General features: G+C 42.5%; 24 non-coding genes across 24 annotated transcripts; all 24 read left to right on the forward strand.

Moving 5' to 3' along the window:
• Positions 1 to 393: 393 nt before the first annotated feature.
• On the forward strand, positions 394 to 466 carry TRNAV-AAC (transfer RNA valine (anticodon AAC)). Its single transcript has one exon. It is a non-coding gene; the product is annotated as a tRNA-Val (tRNA).
• A 331-nt stretch (positions 467 to 797) lies between these two features.
• TRNAV-UAC (transfer RNA valine (anticodon UAC)) lies at positions 798 to 870 on the forward strand. The gene has a single exon. It is a non-coding gene; the product is annotated as a tRNA-Val (tRNA).
• Positions 871 to 980: 110 nt separating this feature from the next.
• TRNAV-AAC (transfer RNA valine (anticodon AAC)) lies at positions 981 to 1053 on the forward strand. Its single transcript has one exon. It is a non-coding gene; the product is annotated as a tRNA-Val (tRNA).
• Positions 1054 to 1138: 85 nt separating this feature from the next.
• Positions 1139 to 1211, forward strand: TRNAV-AAC (transfer RNA valine (anticodon AAC)). The gene has a single exon. It is a non-coding gene; the product is annotated as a tRNA-Val (tRNA).
• Positions 1212 to 1542: 331 nt separating this feature from the next.
• On the forward strand, positions 1543 to 1615 carry TRNAV-UAC (transfer RNA valine (anticodon UAC)). Its single transcript has one exon. It is a non-coding gene; the product is annotated as a tRNA-Val (tRNA).
• Positions 1616 to 1725: 110 nt separating this feature from the next.
• Positions 1726 to 1798, forward strand: TRNAV-AAC (transfer RNA valine (anticodon AAC)). Its single transcript has one exon. It is a non-coding gene; the product is annotated as a tRNA-Val (tRNA).
• Positions 1799 to 1883: 85 nt separating this feature from the next.
• On the forward strand, positions 1884 to 1956 carry TRNAV-AAC (transfer RNA valine (anticodon AAC)). Its single transcript has one exon. It is a non-coding gene; the product is annotated as a tRNA-Val (tRNA).
• A 331-nt stretch (positions 1957 to 2287) lies between these two features.
• On the forward strand, positions 2288 to 2360 carry TRNAV-UAC (transfer RNA valine (anticodon UAC)). Its single transcript has one exon. It is a non-coding gene; the product is annotated as a tRNA-Val (tRNA).
• Positions 2361 to 2470: 110 nt separating this feature from the next.
• On the forward strand, positions 2471 to 2543 carry TRNAV-AAC (transfer RNA valine (anticodon AAC)). Its single transcript has one exon. It is a non-coding gene; the product is annotated as a tRNA-Val (tRNA).
• Positions 2544 to 2874: 331 nt separating this feature from the next.
• On the forward strand, positions 2875 to 2947 carry TRNAV-UAC (transfer RNA valine (anticodon UAC)). Its single transcript has one exon. It is a non-coding gene; the product is annotated as a tRNA-Val (tRNA).
• A 110-nt stretch (positions 2948 to 3057) lies between these two features.
• On the forward strand, positions 3058 to 3130 carry TRNAV-AAC (transfer RNA valine (anticodon AAC)). Its single transcript has one exon. It is a non-coding gene; the product is annotated as a tRNA-Val (tRNA).
• An 85-nt stretch (positions 3131 to 3215) lies between these two features.
• On the forward strand, positions 3216 to 3288 carry TRNAV-AAC (transfer RNA valine (anticodon AAC)). Its single transcript has one exon. It is a non-coding gene; the product is annotated as a tRNA-Val (tRNA).
• Positions 3289 to 3619: 331 nt separating this feature from the next.
• TRNAV-UAC (transfer RNA valine (anticodon UAC)) lies at positions 3620 to 3692 on the forward strand. The gene has a single exon. It is a non-coding gene; the product is annotated as a tRNA-Val (tRNA).
• A 110-nt stretch (positions 3693 to 3802) lies between these two features.
• TRNAV-AAC (transfer RNA valine (anticodon AAC)) lies at positions 3803 to 3875 on the forward strand. The gene has a single exon. It is a non-coding gene; the product is annotated as a tRNA-Val (tRNA).
• A 331-nt stretch (positions 3876 to 4206) lies between these two features.
• On the forward strand, positions 4207 to 4279 carry TRNAV-UAC (transfer RNA valine (anticodon UAC)). Its single transcript has one exon. It is a non-coding gene; the product is annotated as a tRNA-Val (tRNA).
• Positions 4280 to 4389: 110 nt separating this feature from the next.
• TRNAV-AAC (transfer RNA valine (anticodon AAC)) lies at positions 4390 to 4462 on the forward strand. Its single transcript has one exon. It is a non-coding gene; the product is annotated as a tRNA-Val (tRNA).
• An 85-nt stretch (positions 4463 to 4547) lies between these two features.
• Positions 4548 to 4620, forward strand: TRNAV-AAC (transfer RNA valine (anticodon AAC)). Its single transcript has one exon. It is a non-coding gene; the product is annotated as a tRNA-Val (tRNA).
• A 331-nt stretch (positions 4621 to 4951) lies between these two features.
• Positions 4952 to 5024, forward strand: TRNAV-UAC (transfer RNA valine (anticodon UAC)). The gene has a single exon. It is a non-coding gene; the product is annotated as a tRNA-Val (tRNA).
• A 110-nt stretch (positions 5025 to 5134) lies between these two features.
• TRNAV-AAC (transfer RNA valine (anticodon AAC)) lies at positions 5135 to 5207 on the forward strand. Its single transcript has one exon. It is a non-coding gene; the product is annotated as a tRNA-Val (tRNA).
• Positions 5208 to 6892: 1685 nt separating this feature from the next.
• On the forward strand, positions 6893 to 6965 carry TRNAV-AAC (transfer RNA valine (anticodon AAC)). The gene has a single exon. It is a non-coding gene; the product is annotated as a tRNA-Val (tRNA).
• Positions 6966 to 7478: 513 nt separating this feature from the next.
• TRNAV-AAC (transfer RNA valine (anticodon AAC)) lies at positions 7479 to 7551 on the forward strand. The gene has a single exon. It is a non-coding gene; the product is annotated as a tRNA-Val (tRNA).
• A 1099-nt stretch (positions 7552 to 8650) lies between these two features.
• Positions 8651 to 8723, forward strand: TRNAV-AAC (transfer RNA valine (anticodon AAC)). The gene has a single exon. It is a non-coding gene; the product is annotated as a tRNA-Val (tRNA).
• Positions 8724 to 10994: 2271 nt separating this feature from the next.
• Positions 10995 to 11067, forward strand: TRNAV-AAC (transfer RNA valine (anticodon AAC)). Its single transcript has one exon. It is a non-coding gene; the product is annotated as a tRNA-Val (tRNA).
• A 513-nt stretch (positions 11068 to 11580) lies between these two features.
• TRNAV-AAC (transfer RNA valine (anticodon AAC)) lies at positions 11581 to 11653 on the forward strand. The gene has a single exon. It is a non-coding gene; the product is annotated as a tRNA-Val (tRNA).
• Positions 11654 to 12467: the final 814 nt, after the last annotated feature.

The raw sequence follows: 12467 nt of genomic DNA on the forward strand, positions 1-12467 counted from the left end.
TGCAACCCTATCTCCAAGACGATTTTCGTCAGTTCATGTTGCAGTCGCTAGCGTATCTATGGTGTAGTGGTTATCAAGTCCGCTTTACACGCGGAAGGTCTTAGGTTCGAGCCCTGATAGATACATAGAAGGTTGATATTTTAGCGATATGTGGACGAGTGAATTGGAGGCTCTCGGTCTCGAAAATTTGCCCATTTTTAAAACGGTTTCATCGTATTTACGATGGCTATGACGGGTATCTATGGTGCAGTGGTTATCACGTCCGCCTAACACGCGGAAGGTCCCAGGTTCGAGCCCTGGTAGATACATAATGTTCTTTTTTGACTTGTTGTTAGAACGAAACTTTCGGAGGTTTTTGGCAATTTTTTTAAATTGAAAAGCGAAATGGTTTGGGTATCTATGGTGTAGTGGTTATCACGTCCGCCTAACACGCGGAAGGTCCCAGGTTCGAGCCCTGGTAGATACATAATGTTCTTTTTTGACTTGTTGTTAGAACGCAACTTTCGGAGGTTTTTGGCAATTTTTTTAAATTGAAAAGTGATATATTTTGGGTCCTTGGTAGTATAGTGCTGAGTATCACCGCCTGTTTTACGGAAGACCTGAGTTAAATTCCCCGCCGGGGAGGCATGACCGGCTTCAGTTTTTAAAGATTGCAGAAAATATTTTGGTGGCAATGAAACGGTTTCTTCTTAATACCAAAAATATCCGTTTTAAAGAAATCCACTGGTTCAGGCCTTGGTCAAAATGCAACCCTATCTCCAAGACGATTTCCGTCAGTTCATGTTGCAGTCGCTAGCGTATCTATGGTGTAGTGGTTATCACGTCCGCTTTACACGCGGAAGGTCTCAGGTTCGAGCCCTGATAGATACAAAGAAGGTTGATATTTTAGCGATATGTGGACGAGTGAATTGGAAGCTCTCGGTCTCGAAAATTTGCCCATTTTTAAAACAGTTTCATCGTATTTACGATGGCTATGACGGGTATCTATGGTGTAGTGGTTATCACGTCCGCCTAACACGCGGAAGGGCCCAGGTTCGAGCCCTGGTAGATACATAATGTTCTTTTTTGACTTGTTGTTAGAACGAAACTTTCGGAGGTTTTTGGCAATTTTTTTAAATTGAAAAGCGAAATGGTTTGGGTATCTATGGTGTAGTGGTTATCACGTCCGCCTAACACGCGGAAGGTCCCAGGTTCGAGCCCTGGTAGATACATAATGTTCTTTTTTGACTTGTTGTTAGAACGCAACTTTCGGAGGTTTTTGGCAATTTTTTTAAATTGAAAAGTGATATATTTTGGGTCCTTGGTAGTATAGTGCTGAGTATCACCGCCTGTTTTACGGAAGACCTGAGTTAAATTCCCCGCCGGGGAGGCATGACCGGCTTCAGTTTTTAAAGATTGCAGAAAATATTTTGGTGGCAATGAAACGGTTTCTTCTTAATACCAAAAATATCCGTTTTAAAGAAATCCACTGGTTCAGGCCTTGGTCAAAATGCAACCCTATCTCCAAGACGATTTCCGTCAGTTCATGTTGCAGTCGCTAGCGTATCTATGGTGTAGTGGTTATCACGTCCGCTTTACACGCGGAAGGTCTCAGGTTCGAGCCCTGATAGATACAAAGAAGGTTGATATTTTAGCGATATGTGGACGAGTGAATTGGAAGCTCTCGGTCTCGAAAATTTGCCCATTTTTAAAACAGTTTCATCGTATTTACGATGGCTATGACGGGTATCTATGGTGTAGTGGTTATCACGTCCGCCTAACACGCGGAAGGGCCCAGGTTCGAGCCCTGGTAGATACATAATGTTCTTTTTTGACTTGTTGTTAGAACGAAACTTTCGGAGGTTTTTGGCAATTTTTTTAAATTGAAAAGCGAAATGGTTTGGGTATCTATGGTGTAGTGGTTATCACGTCCGCCTAACACGCGGAAGGTCCCAGGTTCGAGCCCTGGTAGATACATAATGTTCTTTTTTGACTTGTTGTTAGAACGCAACTTTCGGAGGTTTTTGGCAATTTTTTTAAATTGAAAAGTGATATATTTTGGGTCCTTGGTAGTATAGTGCTGAGTATCACCGCCTGTTTTACGGAAGACCTGAGTTAAATTCCCCGCCGGGGAGGCATGACCGGCTTCAGTTTTTAAAGATTGCAGAAAATATTTTGGTGGCAATGAAACGGTTTCTTCTTAATACCAAAAATATCCGTTTTAAAGAAATCCACTGGTTCAGGCCTTGGTCAAAATGCAACCCTATCTCCAAGACGATTTCCGTCAGTTCATGTTGCAGTCGCTAGCGTATCTATGGTGTAGTGGTTATCACGTCCGCTTTACACGCGGAAGGTCTCAGGTTCGAGCCCTGATAGATACAAAGAAGGTTGATATTTTAGCGATATGTGGACGAGTGAATTGGAAGCTCTCGGTCTCGAAAATTTGCCCATTTTTAAAACAGTTTCATCGTATTTACGATGGCTATGACGGGTATCTATGGTGTAGTGGTTATCACGTCCGCCTAACACGCGGAAGGGCCCAGGTTCGAGCCCTGGTAGATACATAATGTTCTTTTTTGACTTGTTGTTAGAACGAAACTTTCGGAGGTTTTTGGCAATTTTTTTAAATTGAAAAGTGACATATTTTGGGTCCTTGGTAGTATAGTGCTGAGTATCACCGCCTGTTTTACGGAAGACCTGAGTTAAATTCCCCGCCGGGGAGGCATGACCGGCTTCAGTTTTTAAAGATTGCAGAAAATATTTTGGTGGCAATGAAACGGTTTCTTCTTAATACCAAAAATATCCGTTTTAAAGAAATCCACTGGTTCAGGCCTTGGTCAAAATGCAACCCTATCTCCAAGACGATTTCCGTCAGTTCATGTTGCAGTCGCTAGCGTATCTATGGTGTAGTGGTTATCACGTCCGCTTTACACGCGGAAGGTCTCAGGTTCGAGCCCTGATAGATACAAAGAAGGTTGATATTTTAGCGATATGTGGACGAGTGAATTGGAAGCTCTCGGTCTCGAAAATTTGCCCATTTTTAAAACAGTTTCATCGTATTTACGATGGCTATGACGGGTATCTATGGTGTAGTGGTTATCACGTCCGCCTAACACGCGGAAGGGCCCAGGTTCGAGCCCTGGTAGATACATAATGTTCTTTTTTGACTTGTTGTTAGAACGAAACTTTCGGAGGTTTTTGGCAATTTTTTTAAATTGAAAAGCGAAATGGTTTGGGTATCTATGGTGTAGTGGTTATCACGTCCGCCTAACACGCGGAAGGTCCCAGGTTCGAGCCCTGGTAGATACATAATGTTCTTTTTTGACTTGTTGTTAGAACGCAACTTTCGGAGGTTTTTGGCAATTTTTTTAAATTGAAAAGTGATATATTTTGGGTCCTTGGTAGTATAGTGCTGAGTATCACCGCCTGTTTTACGGAAGACCTGAGTTAAATTCCCCGCCGGGGAGGCATGACCGGCTTCAGTTTTTAAAGATTGCAGAAAATATTTTGGTGGCAATGAAACGGTTTCTTCTTAATACCAAAAATATCCGTTTTAAAGAAATCCACTGGTTCAGGCCTTGGTCAAAATGCAACCCTATCTCCAAGACGATTTCCGTCAGTTCATGTTGCAGTCGCTAGCGTATCTATGGTGTAGTGGTTATCACGTCCGCTTTACACGCGGAAGGTCTCAGGTTCGAGCCCTGATAGATACAAAGAAGGTTGATATTTTAGCGATATGTGGACGAGTGAATTGGAAGCTCTCGGTCTCGAAAATTTGCCCATTTTTAAAACAGTTTCATCGTATTTACGATGGCTATGACGGGTATCTATGGTGTAGTGGTTATCACGTCCGCCTAACACGCGGAAGGGCCCAGGTTCGAGCCCTGGTAGATACATAATGTTCTTTTTTGACTTGTTGTTAGAACGAAACTTTCGGAGGTTTTTGGCAATTTTTTTAAATTGAAAAGTGACATATTTTGGGTCCTTGGTAGTATAGTGCTGAGTATCACCGCCTGTTTTACGGAAGACCTGAGTTAAATTCCCCGCCGGGGAGGCATGACCGGCTTCAGTTTTTAAAGATTGCAGAAAATATTTTGGTGGCAATGAAACGGTTTCTTCTTAATACCAAAAATATCCGTTTTAAAGAAATCCACTGGTTCAGGCCTTGGTCAAAATGCAACCCTATCTCCAAGACGATTTCCGTCAGTTCATGTTGCAGTCGCTAGCGTATCTATGGTGTAGTGGTTATCACGTCCGCTTTACACGCGGAAGGTCTCAGGTTCGAGCCCTGATAGATACAAAGAAGGTTGATATTTTAGCGATATGTGGACGAGTGAATTGGAAGCTCTCGGTCTCGAAAATTTGCCCATTTTTAAAACAGTTTCATCGTATTTACGATGGCTATGACGGGTATCTATGGTGTAGTGGTTATCACGTCCGCCTAACACGCGGAAGGGCCCAGGTTCGAGCCCTGGTAGATACATAATGTTCTTTTTTGACTTGTTGTTAGAACGAAACTTTCGGAGGTTTTTGGCAATTTTTTTAAATTGAAAAGCGAAATGGTTTGGGTATCTATGGTGTAGTGGTTATCACGTCCGCCTAACACGCGGAAGGTCCCAGGTTCGAGCCCTGGTAGATACATAATGTTCTTTTTTGACTTGTTGTTAGAACGCAACTTTCGGAGGTTTTTGGCAATTTTTTTAAATTGAAAAGTGATATATTTTGGGTCCTTGGTAGTATAGTGCTGAGTATCACCGCCTGTTTTACGGAAGACCTGAGTTAAATTCCCCGCCGGGGAGGCATGACCGGCTTCAGTTTTTAAAGATTGCAGAAAATATTTTGGTGGCAATGAAACGGTTTCTTCTTAATACCAAAAATATCCGTTTTAAAGAAATCCACTGGTTCAGGCCTTGGTCAAAATGCAACCCTATCTCCAAGACGATTTCCGTCAGTTCATGTTGCAGTCGCTAGCGTATCTATGGTGTAGTGGTTATCACGTCCGCTTTACACGCGGAAGGTCTCAGGTTCGAGCCCTGATAGATACAAAGAAGGTTGATATTTTAGCGATATGTGGACGAGTGAATTGGAAGCTCTCGGTCTCGAAAATTTGCCCATTTTTAAAACAGTTTCATCGTATTTACGATGGCTATGACGGGTATCTATGGTGTAGTGGTTATCACGTCCGCCTAACACGCGGAAGGGCCCAGGTTCGAGCCCTGGTAGATACATAATGTTCTTTTTTGACTTGTTGTTAGAACGAAACTTTCGGAGGTTTTTGGCAATTTTTTTAAATTGAAAAGTGACATATTTTGGGTCCTTGGTAGTATAGTGCTGAGTATCACCGCCTGTTTTACGGAAGACCTGAGTTAAATTCCCCGCCGGGGAGGCATGACCGGCTTCAGTTTTTAAAGATTGCAGAAAATATTTTGGTGGCAATGAAACGGTTTCTTCTTAATACCAAAAATATCCGTTTTAAAGAAATCCACTGGTTCAGGCCTTGGTCAAAATGCAACCCTATCTCCAAGACCATTTTCGTCAGTTCATGTTGCAGTCGCTAGCGTATCTTTGGTGTAGTGGTTATCACGTCCGCTTTACACGCGGAAGGTCTCAGGTTGAGCCCTGATAGATACATAGAAGGTTGATATTTTAGCGATATGTGGACGAGTGAATTGGAGGCTCTCGGTCTCGAAAATTTGCCCATTTTTAAAACGGTTTCATCGTATTTACGATGGGTATGACGGGTATCTATGGTGTAGTGGTTATCACGTCCGCCTAACACGCGGAAGGTCCCAGGTTCGAGCCCTGGTAGATTCATAATGTTCTTTTTTGACTTGTTGTTAGAACGAAACTTTCGGAGGTTTTTGGCAATTTTTTTAAATTGAAAAGTGACATATTTTGGGTCCTTGGTAGTATAGTGCTGAGTATCACCGCCTGTTTTACGGAAGACCTGAGTTAAATTCCCCGCCGGGGAGGCATGACCGGCTTCAGTTTTTAAAGATTGCAGAAAATATTTTGGTGGCAATGAAACGGTTTCTTCTTACTACCAAAAATATCCGTTTTAAAGAAATCCACTGGTTCAGGCCTTGGTCAAAATGCAACCCTATCTCCAAGACCATTTTCGTCAGTTCATGTTGCAGTCGCTAGCGTATCTATGGTGTAGTGGTTATCACGTCCGCTTTACACGCGGAAGGTCTCAGGTTGAGCCCTGATAGATACATAGAAGGTTGATATTTTAGCGATATGTGGACGAGTGAATTGGAGGCTCTCGGTCTCGAAAATTTGCCCATTTTTAAAACGGTTTCATCGTATTTACGATGGCTATGACGTGTATCTATGGTGTAGTGGTTATCACGTCCGCCTAACACGCGGAAGGTCCAAGGTTCGAGCCCTGGTAGATACATAATGTTCTTTTTTGACTTGTTGTTAGAACGATACTTTCGGAGGTTTTTGGCAATTTTTTTAAATTGAAAAGTGACATATTTTGGGTCCTTGGTAGTATAGTGCTGAGTATCACCGCCTGTTTTACGGAAGACCTGAGTTAAATTCCCCGCCGGGGAGGCATGACCGGCTTCAGTTTTTAAAGATTGCAGAAAATATTTTGGTGGCAATGAAACGGTTTCTTCTTAATACCAAAAATATCCGTTTTAAAGAAATCCACTGGTTCAGGCCTTGGTCAAAATGCAACCCTATCTCCAAGACCATTTTCGTCAGTTCATGTTGCAGTCGCTAGCGCATCTATGGTGTAGTGGTTATCACGTCCGCTTTACACGCGGAAGGTGTCAGGTTGAGCCCTGATAGATACATAGAAGGTTGATATTTTAGCGATATGTGGACGAGTGAATTGGAGGCTCTCGGTCTCGAAAATTTGCCCATTTTTAAAACGGTTTCATCGTATTTACGATGGCTATGACGGGTATCTATGGTGTAGTGGTTATCACGTCCGCCTAACACGCGGAAGGTCCCAGGTTCGAGCCCTGGTAGATACATAATGTTCTTTTTTGACTTGTTGTTAGAACGAAACTTTCGGAGGTTTTTGGCAATTTTTTTAAATTGAAAAGTGACATATTTTGGGTCCTTGGTAGTATAGTGCTGAGTATCACCGCCTGTTTTACGGAAGACCTGAGTTAAATTCCCCGCCGGGGAGGCATGACCGGCTTCAGTTTTTAAAGATTGCAGAAAATATTTTGGTGGCAATGAAACGGTTTCTTCTTAATACCAAAAATATCCGTTTTAAAGAAATCCACTGGTTCAGGCCTTGGTCAAAATGCAACCCTATCTCCAAGACCATTTTCGTCAGTTCATGTTGCAGTCGCTAGCGTATCTATGGTGTAGTGGTTATCACGTCCGCTTTACACGCGGAAGGTCTCAGGTTGAGCCCTGATAGATACATAGAAGGTTGATATTTTAGCGATATGTGGACGAGTGAATTGGAGGCTCTCGGTCTCGAAAATTTGCCCATTTTTAAAACGGTTTCATCGTATTTACGATGGCTATGACGGGTATCTATGGTGTAGTGGTTATCACGTCCGCCTAACACGCGGAAGGTCCCAGGTTCGAGCCCTGGTAGATACATAATGTTCTTTTTTGACTTGTTGTTAGAACGAAACTTTCGGAGGTTTTTGGCAATTTTTTTAAATTGAAAAGTGACATATTTTGGGTCCTTGGTAGTATAGTGCTGAGTATCACCGCCTGTTTTACGGAAGACCTGAGTTAAATTCCCCGCCGGGGAGGCATGACCGGCTTCAGTTTTTAAAGATTGCAGAAAATATTTTGGTGGCAATGAAACGGTTTCTTCTTAATACCAAAAATATCCGTTTTAAAGAAATCCACTGGTTCAGGCCTTGGTCAAAATGCAACCCTATCTCCAAGACCATTTTCGTCAGTTCATGTTGCAGTCGCTAGCGTATCTATGGTGTAGTGGTTATCACGTCCGCTTTACACGCGGAAGGTCTCAGGTTGAGCCCTGATAGATACATAGAAGGTTGATATTTTAGCGATATGTGGACGAGTGAATTGGAGGCTCTCGGTCTCGAAAATTTGCCCATTTTTAAAACGGTTTCATCGTATTTACGATGGTTATGACGGGTATCTATTGTGTAGTGGTTATCACGTCCGCCTAACACGCGGAAGGTCCCAGGTTCGAGCCCTGGTAGAAATATAATTTTCTTTTTTGACTTGTTGTTAGAACGAAACTTTCGGAGGTTTTTGGCAATTTTTTTAAATTGAAAAGTGACATATTTTGGGTCCTTGGTAGTATAGTGCTGAGTATCACCGTCTGTTATACGGAAGACCTGAGTTAAATTCCCCGCCGGGGAGGCATGACCGGCTTCAGTTTTTAAAGATTGCAGAAAATATTTTGGTGGCAATGAAACGGTTTCTTCTTAATACCAAAAATATCCGTTTTAAAGAAATCCACTGGTTCAGGCCTTGGTCAAAATGCAACCCTATCTCCAAGACCATTTTCGTCAGTTCATGTTGCAGTCGCTAGCGTATCTATGGTGTAGTGGTTATCACGTCCGCTTTACACGCGGAAGGTCTCAGGTTGAGCCCTGATAGATACATAGAAGGTTGATATTTTAGCGATATGTGGACGAGTGAATTGGAGGCTCTCGGTCTCGAAAATTTGCCCATTTTTAAAACGGTTTCATCGTATTTACGATGGCTATGACGGGTATCTATGGTGTAGTGGTTATCACGTCCGCCTAACACGCGGAAGGTCCCAGGTTCGAGCCCTGGTAGATACATAATGTTCTTTTTTGACTTGTTGTTAGAACGAAACTTTCGGAGGTTTTTGGCAATTTTTTTAAATTGAAAAGTGACATATTTTGGGTCCTTGGTAGTATAGTGCTGAGTATCACCGCCTGTTTTACGGAAGACCTGAGTTAAATTCCCCGCCGGGGAGGCATGACCGGCTTCAGTTTTTAAAGATTGCAGAAAATATTTTGGTGGCAATGAAACGGTTTCTTCTTAATACCAAAAATATCCGTTTTAAAGAAATCCACTGGTTCAGGCCTTGGTCAAAATGCAACCCTATCTCCAAGACCATTTTCGTCAGTTCATGTTGCAGTCGCTAGCGTATCTATGGTGTAGTGGTTATCACGTCCGCTTTACACGCGGAAGGTCTCAGGTTGAGCCCTGATAGATACATAGAAGGTTGATATTTTAGCGATATGTGGACGAGTGAATTGGAGGCTCTCGGTCTCGAAAATTTGCCCATTTTTAAAACGGTTTCATCGTATTTACGATGGTTATGACGGGTATCTATGGTGTAGTGGTTATCACGTCCGCCTAACACGCGGAAGGTCCCAGGTTCGAGCCCTGGTAGAAACATAATTTTCTTTTTTGACTTGTTGTTAGAACGAAACTTTCGGAGGTTTTTGGCAATTTTTTTAAATTGAAAAGTGACATATTTTGGGTCCTTGGTAGTATAGTGCTGAGTATCACCGCCTGTTTTACGGAAGACCTGAGTTAAATTCCCCGCCGGGGAGGCATGACCGGCTTCAGTTTTTAAAGATTGCAGAAAATATTTTGGTGGCAATGAAACGGTTTCTTCTTAATACCAAAAATATCCGTTTTAAAGAAATCCACTGGTTCAGGCCTTGGTCAAAATGCAACCCTATCTCCAAGACCATTTTCGTCAGTTCATGTTGCAGTCGCTAGCGTATCTTTGGTGTAGTGGTTATCACGTCCGCTTTACACGCGGAAGGTCTCAGGTTGAGCCCTGATAGATACATAGAAGGTTGATATTTTAGCGATATGTGGACGAGTGAATTGGAGGCTCTCGGTCTCGAAAATTTGCCCATTTTTAAAACGGTTTCATCGTATTTACGATGGGTATGACGGGTATCTATGGTGTAGTGGTTATCACGTCCGCCTAACACGCGGAAGGTCCCAGGTTCGAGCCCTGGTAGATTCATAATGTTCTTTTTTGACTTGTTGTTAGAACGAAACTTTCGGAGGTTTTTGGCAATTTTTTTAAATTGAAAAGTGACATATTTTGGGTCCTTGGTAGTATAGTGCTGAGTATCACCGCCTGTTTTACGGAAGACCTGAGTTAAATTCCCCGCCGGGGAGGCATGACCGGCTTCAGTTTTTAAAGATTGCAGAAAATATTTTGGTGGCAATGAAACGGTTTCTTCTTACTACCAAAAATATCCGTTTTAAAGAAATCCACTGGTTCAGGCCTTGGTCAAAATGCAACCCTATCTCCAAGACCATTTTCGTCAGTTCATGTTGCAGTCGCTAGCGTATCTATGGTGTAGTGGTTATCACGTCCGCTTTACACGCGGAAGGTCTCAGGTTGAGCCCTGATAGATACATAGAAGGTTGATATTTTAGCGATATGTGGACGAGTGAATTGGAGGCTCTCGGTCTCGAAAATTTGCCCATTTTTAAAACGGTTTCATCGTATTTACGATGGCTATGACGTGTATCTATGGTGTAGTGGTTATCACGTCCGCCTAACACGCGGAAGGTCCAAGGTTCGAGCCCTGGTAGATACATAATGTTCTTTTTTGACTTGTTGTTAGAACGATACTTTCGGAGGTTTTTGGCAATTTTTTTAAATTGAAAAGTGACATATTTTGGGTCCTTGGTAGTATAGTGCTGAGTATCACCGCCTGTTTTACGGAAGACCTGAGTTAAATTCCCCGCCGGGGAGGCATGACCGGCTTCAGTTTTTAAAGATTGCAGAAAATATTTTGGTGGCAATGAAACGGTTTCTTCTTAATACCAAAAATATCCGTTTTAAAGAAATCCACTGGTTCAGGCCTTGGTCAAAATGCAACCCTATCTCCAAGACCATTTTCGTCAGTTCATGTTGCAGTCGCTAGCGCATCTATGGTGTAGTGGTTATCACGTCCGCTTTACACGCGGAAGGTGTCAGGTTGAGCCCTGATAGATACATAGAAGGTTGATATTTTAGCGATATGTGGACGAGTGAATTGGAGGCTCTCGGTCTCGAAAATTTGCCCATTTTTAAAACGGTTTCATCGTATTTACGATGGCTATGACGGGTATCTATGGTGTAGTGGTTATCACGTCCGCCTAACACGCGGAAGGTCCCAGGTTCGAGCCCTGGTAGATACATAATGTTCTTTTTTGACTTGTTGTTAGAACGAAACTTTCGGAGGTTTTTGGCAATTTTTTTAAATTGAAAAGTGACATATTTTGGGTCCTTGGTAGTATAGTGCTGAGTATCACCGCCTGTTTTACGGAAGACCTGAGTTAAATTCCCCGCCGGGGAGGCATGACCGGCTTCAGTTTTTAAAGATTGCAGAAAATATTTTGGTGGCAATGAAACGGTTTCTTCTTAATACCAAAAATATCCGTTTTAAAGAAATCCACTGGTTCAGGCCTTGGTCAAAATGCAACCCTATCTCCAAGACCATTTTCGTCAGTTCATGTTGCAGTCGCTAGCGTATCTATGGTGTAGTGGTTATCACGTCCGCTTTACACGCGGAAGGTCTCAGGTTGAGCCCTGATAGATACATAGAAGGTTGATATTTTAGCGATATGTGGACGAGTGAATTGGAGGCTCTCGGTCTCGAAAATTTGCCCATTTTTAAAACGGTTTCATCGTATTTACGATGGCTATGACGGGTATCTATGGTGTAGTGGTTATCACGTCCGCCTAACACGCGGAAGGTCCCAGGTTCGAGCCCTGGTAGATACATAATGTTCTTTTTTGACTTGTTGTTAGAACGAAACTTTCGGAGGTTTTTGGCAATTTTTTTAAATTGAAAAGTGACATATTTTGGGTCCTTGGTAGTATAGTGCTGAGTATCACCGCCTGTTTTACGGAAGACCTGAGTTAAATTCCCCGCCGGGGAGGCATGACCGGCTTCAGTTTTTAAAGATTGCAGAAAATATTTTGGTGGCAATGAAACGGTTTCTTCTTAATACCAAAAATATCCGTTTTAAAGAAATCCACTGGTTCAGGCCTTGGTCAAAATGCAACCCTATCTCCAAGACCATTTTCGTCAGTTCATGTTGCAGTCGCTAGCGTATCTATGGTGTAGTGGTTATCACGTCCGCTTTACACGCGGAAGGTCTCAGGTTGAGCCCTGATAGATACATAGAAGGTTGATATTTTAGCGATATGTGGACGAGTGAATTGGAGGCTCTCGGTCTCGAAAATTTGCCCATTTTTAAAACGGTTTCATCGTATTTACGATGGTTATGACGGGTATCTATTGTGTAGTGGTTATCACGTCCGCCTAACACGCGGAAGGTCCCAGGTTCGAGCCCTGGTAGAAATATAATTTTCTTTTTTGACTTGTTGTTAGAACGAAACTTTCGGAGGTTTTTGGCAATTTTTTTAAATTGAAAAGTGACATATTTTGGGTCCTTGGTAGTATAGTGCTGAGTATCACCGTCTGTTATACGGAAGACCTGAGTTAAATTCCCCGCCGGGGAGGCATGACCGGCTTCAGTTTTTAAAGATTGCAGAAAATATTTTGGTGGCAATGAAACGGTTTCTTCTTAAT

The sequence above is a fragment of the Leiobunum rupestre genome, chromosome 3 (genome assembly GCF_980474605.1).
Source record: "Leiobunum rupestre chromosome 3, qqLeiRupe1.1.hap1, whole genome shotgun sequence".
Lineage (NCBI taxonomy): Eukaryota > Metazoa > Arthropoda > Arachnida > Opiliones > Sclerosomatidae > Leiobunum > Leiobunum rupestre.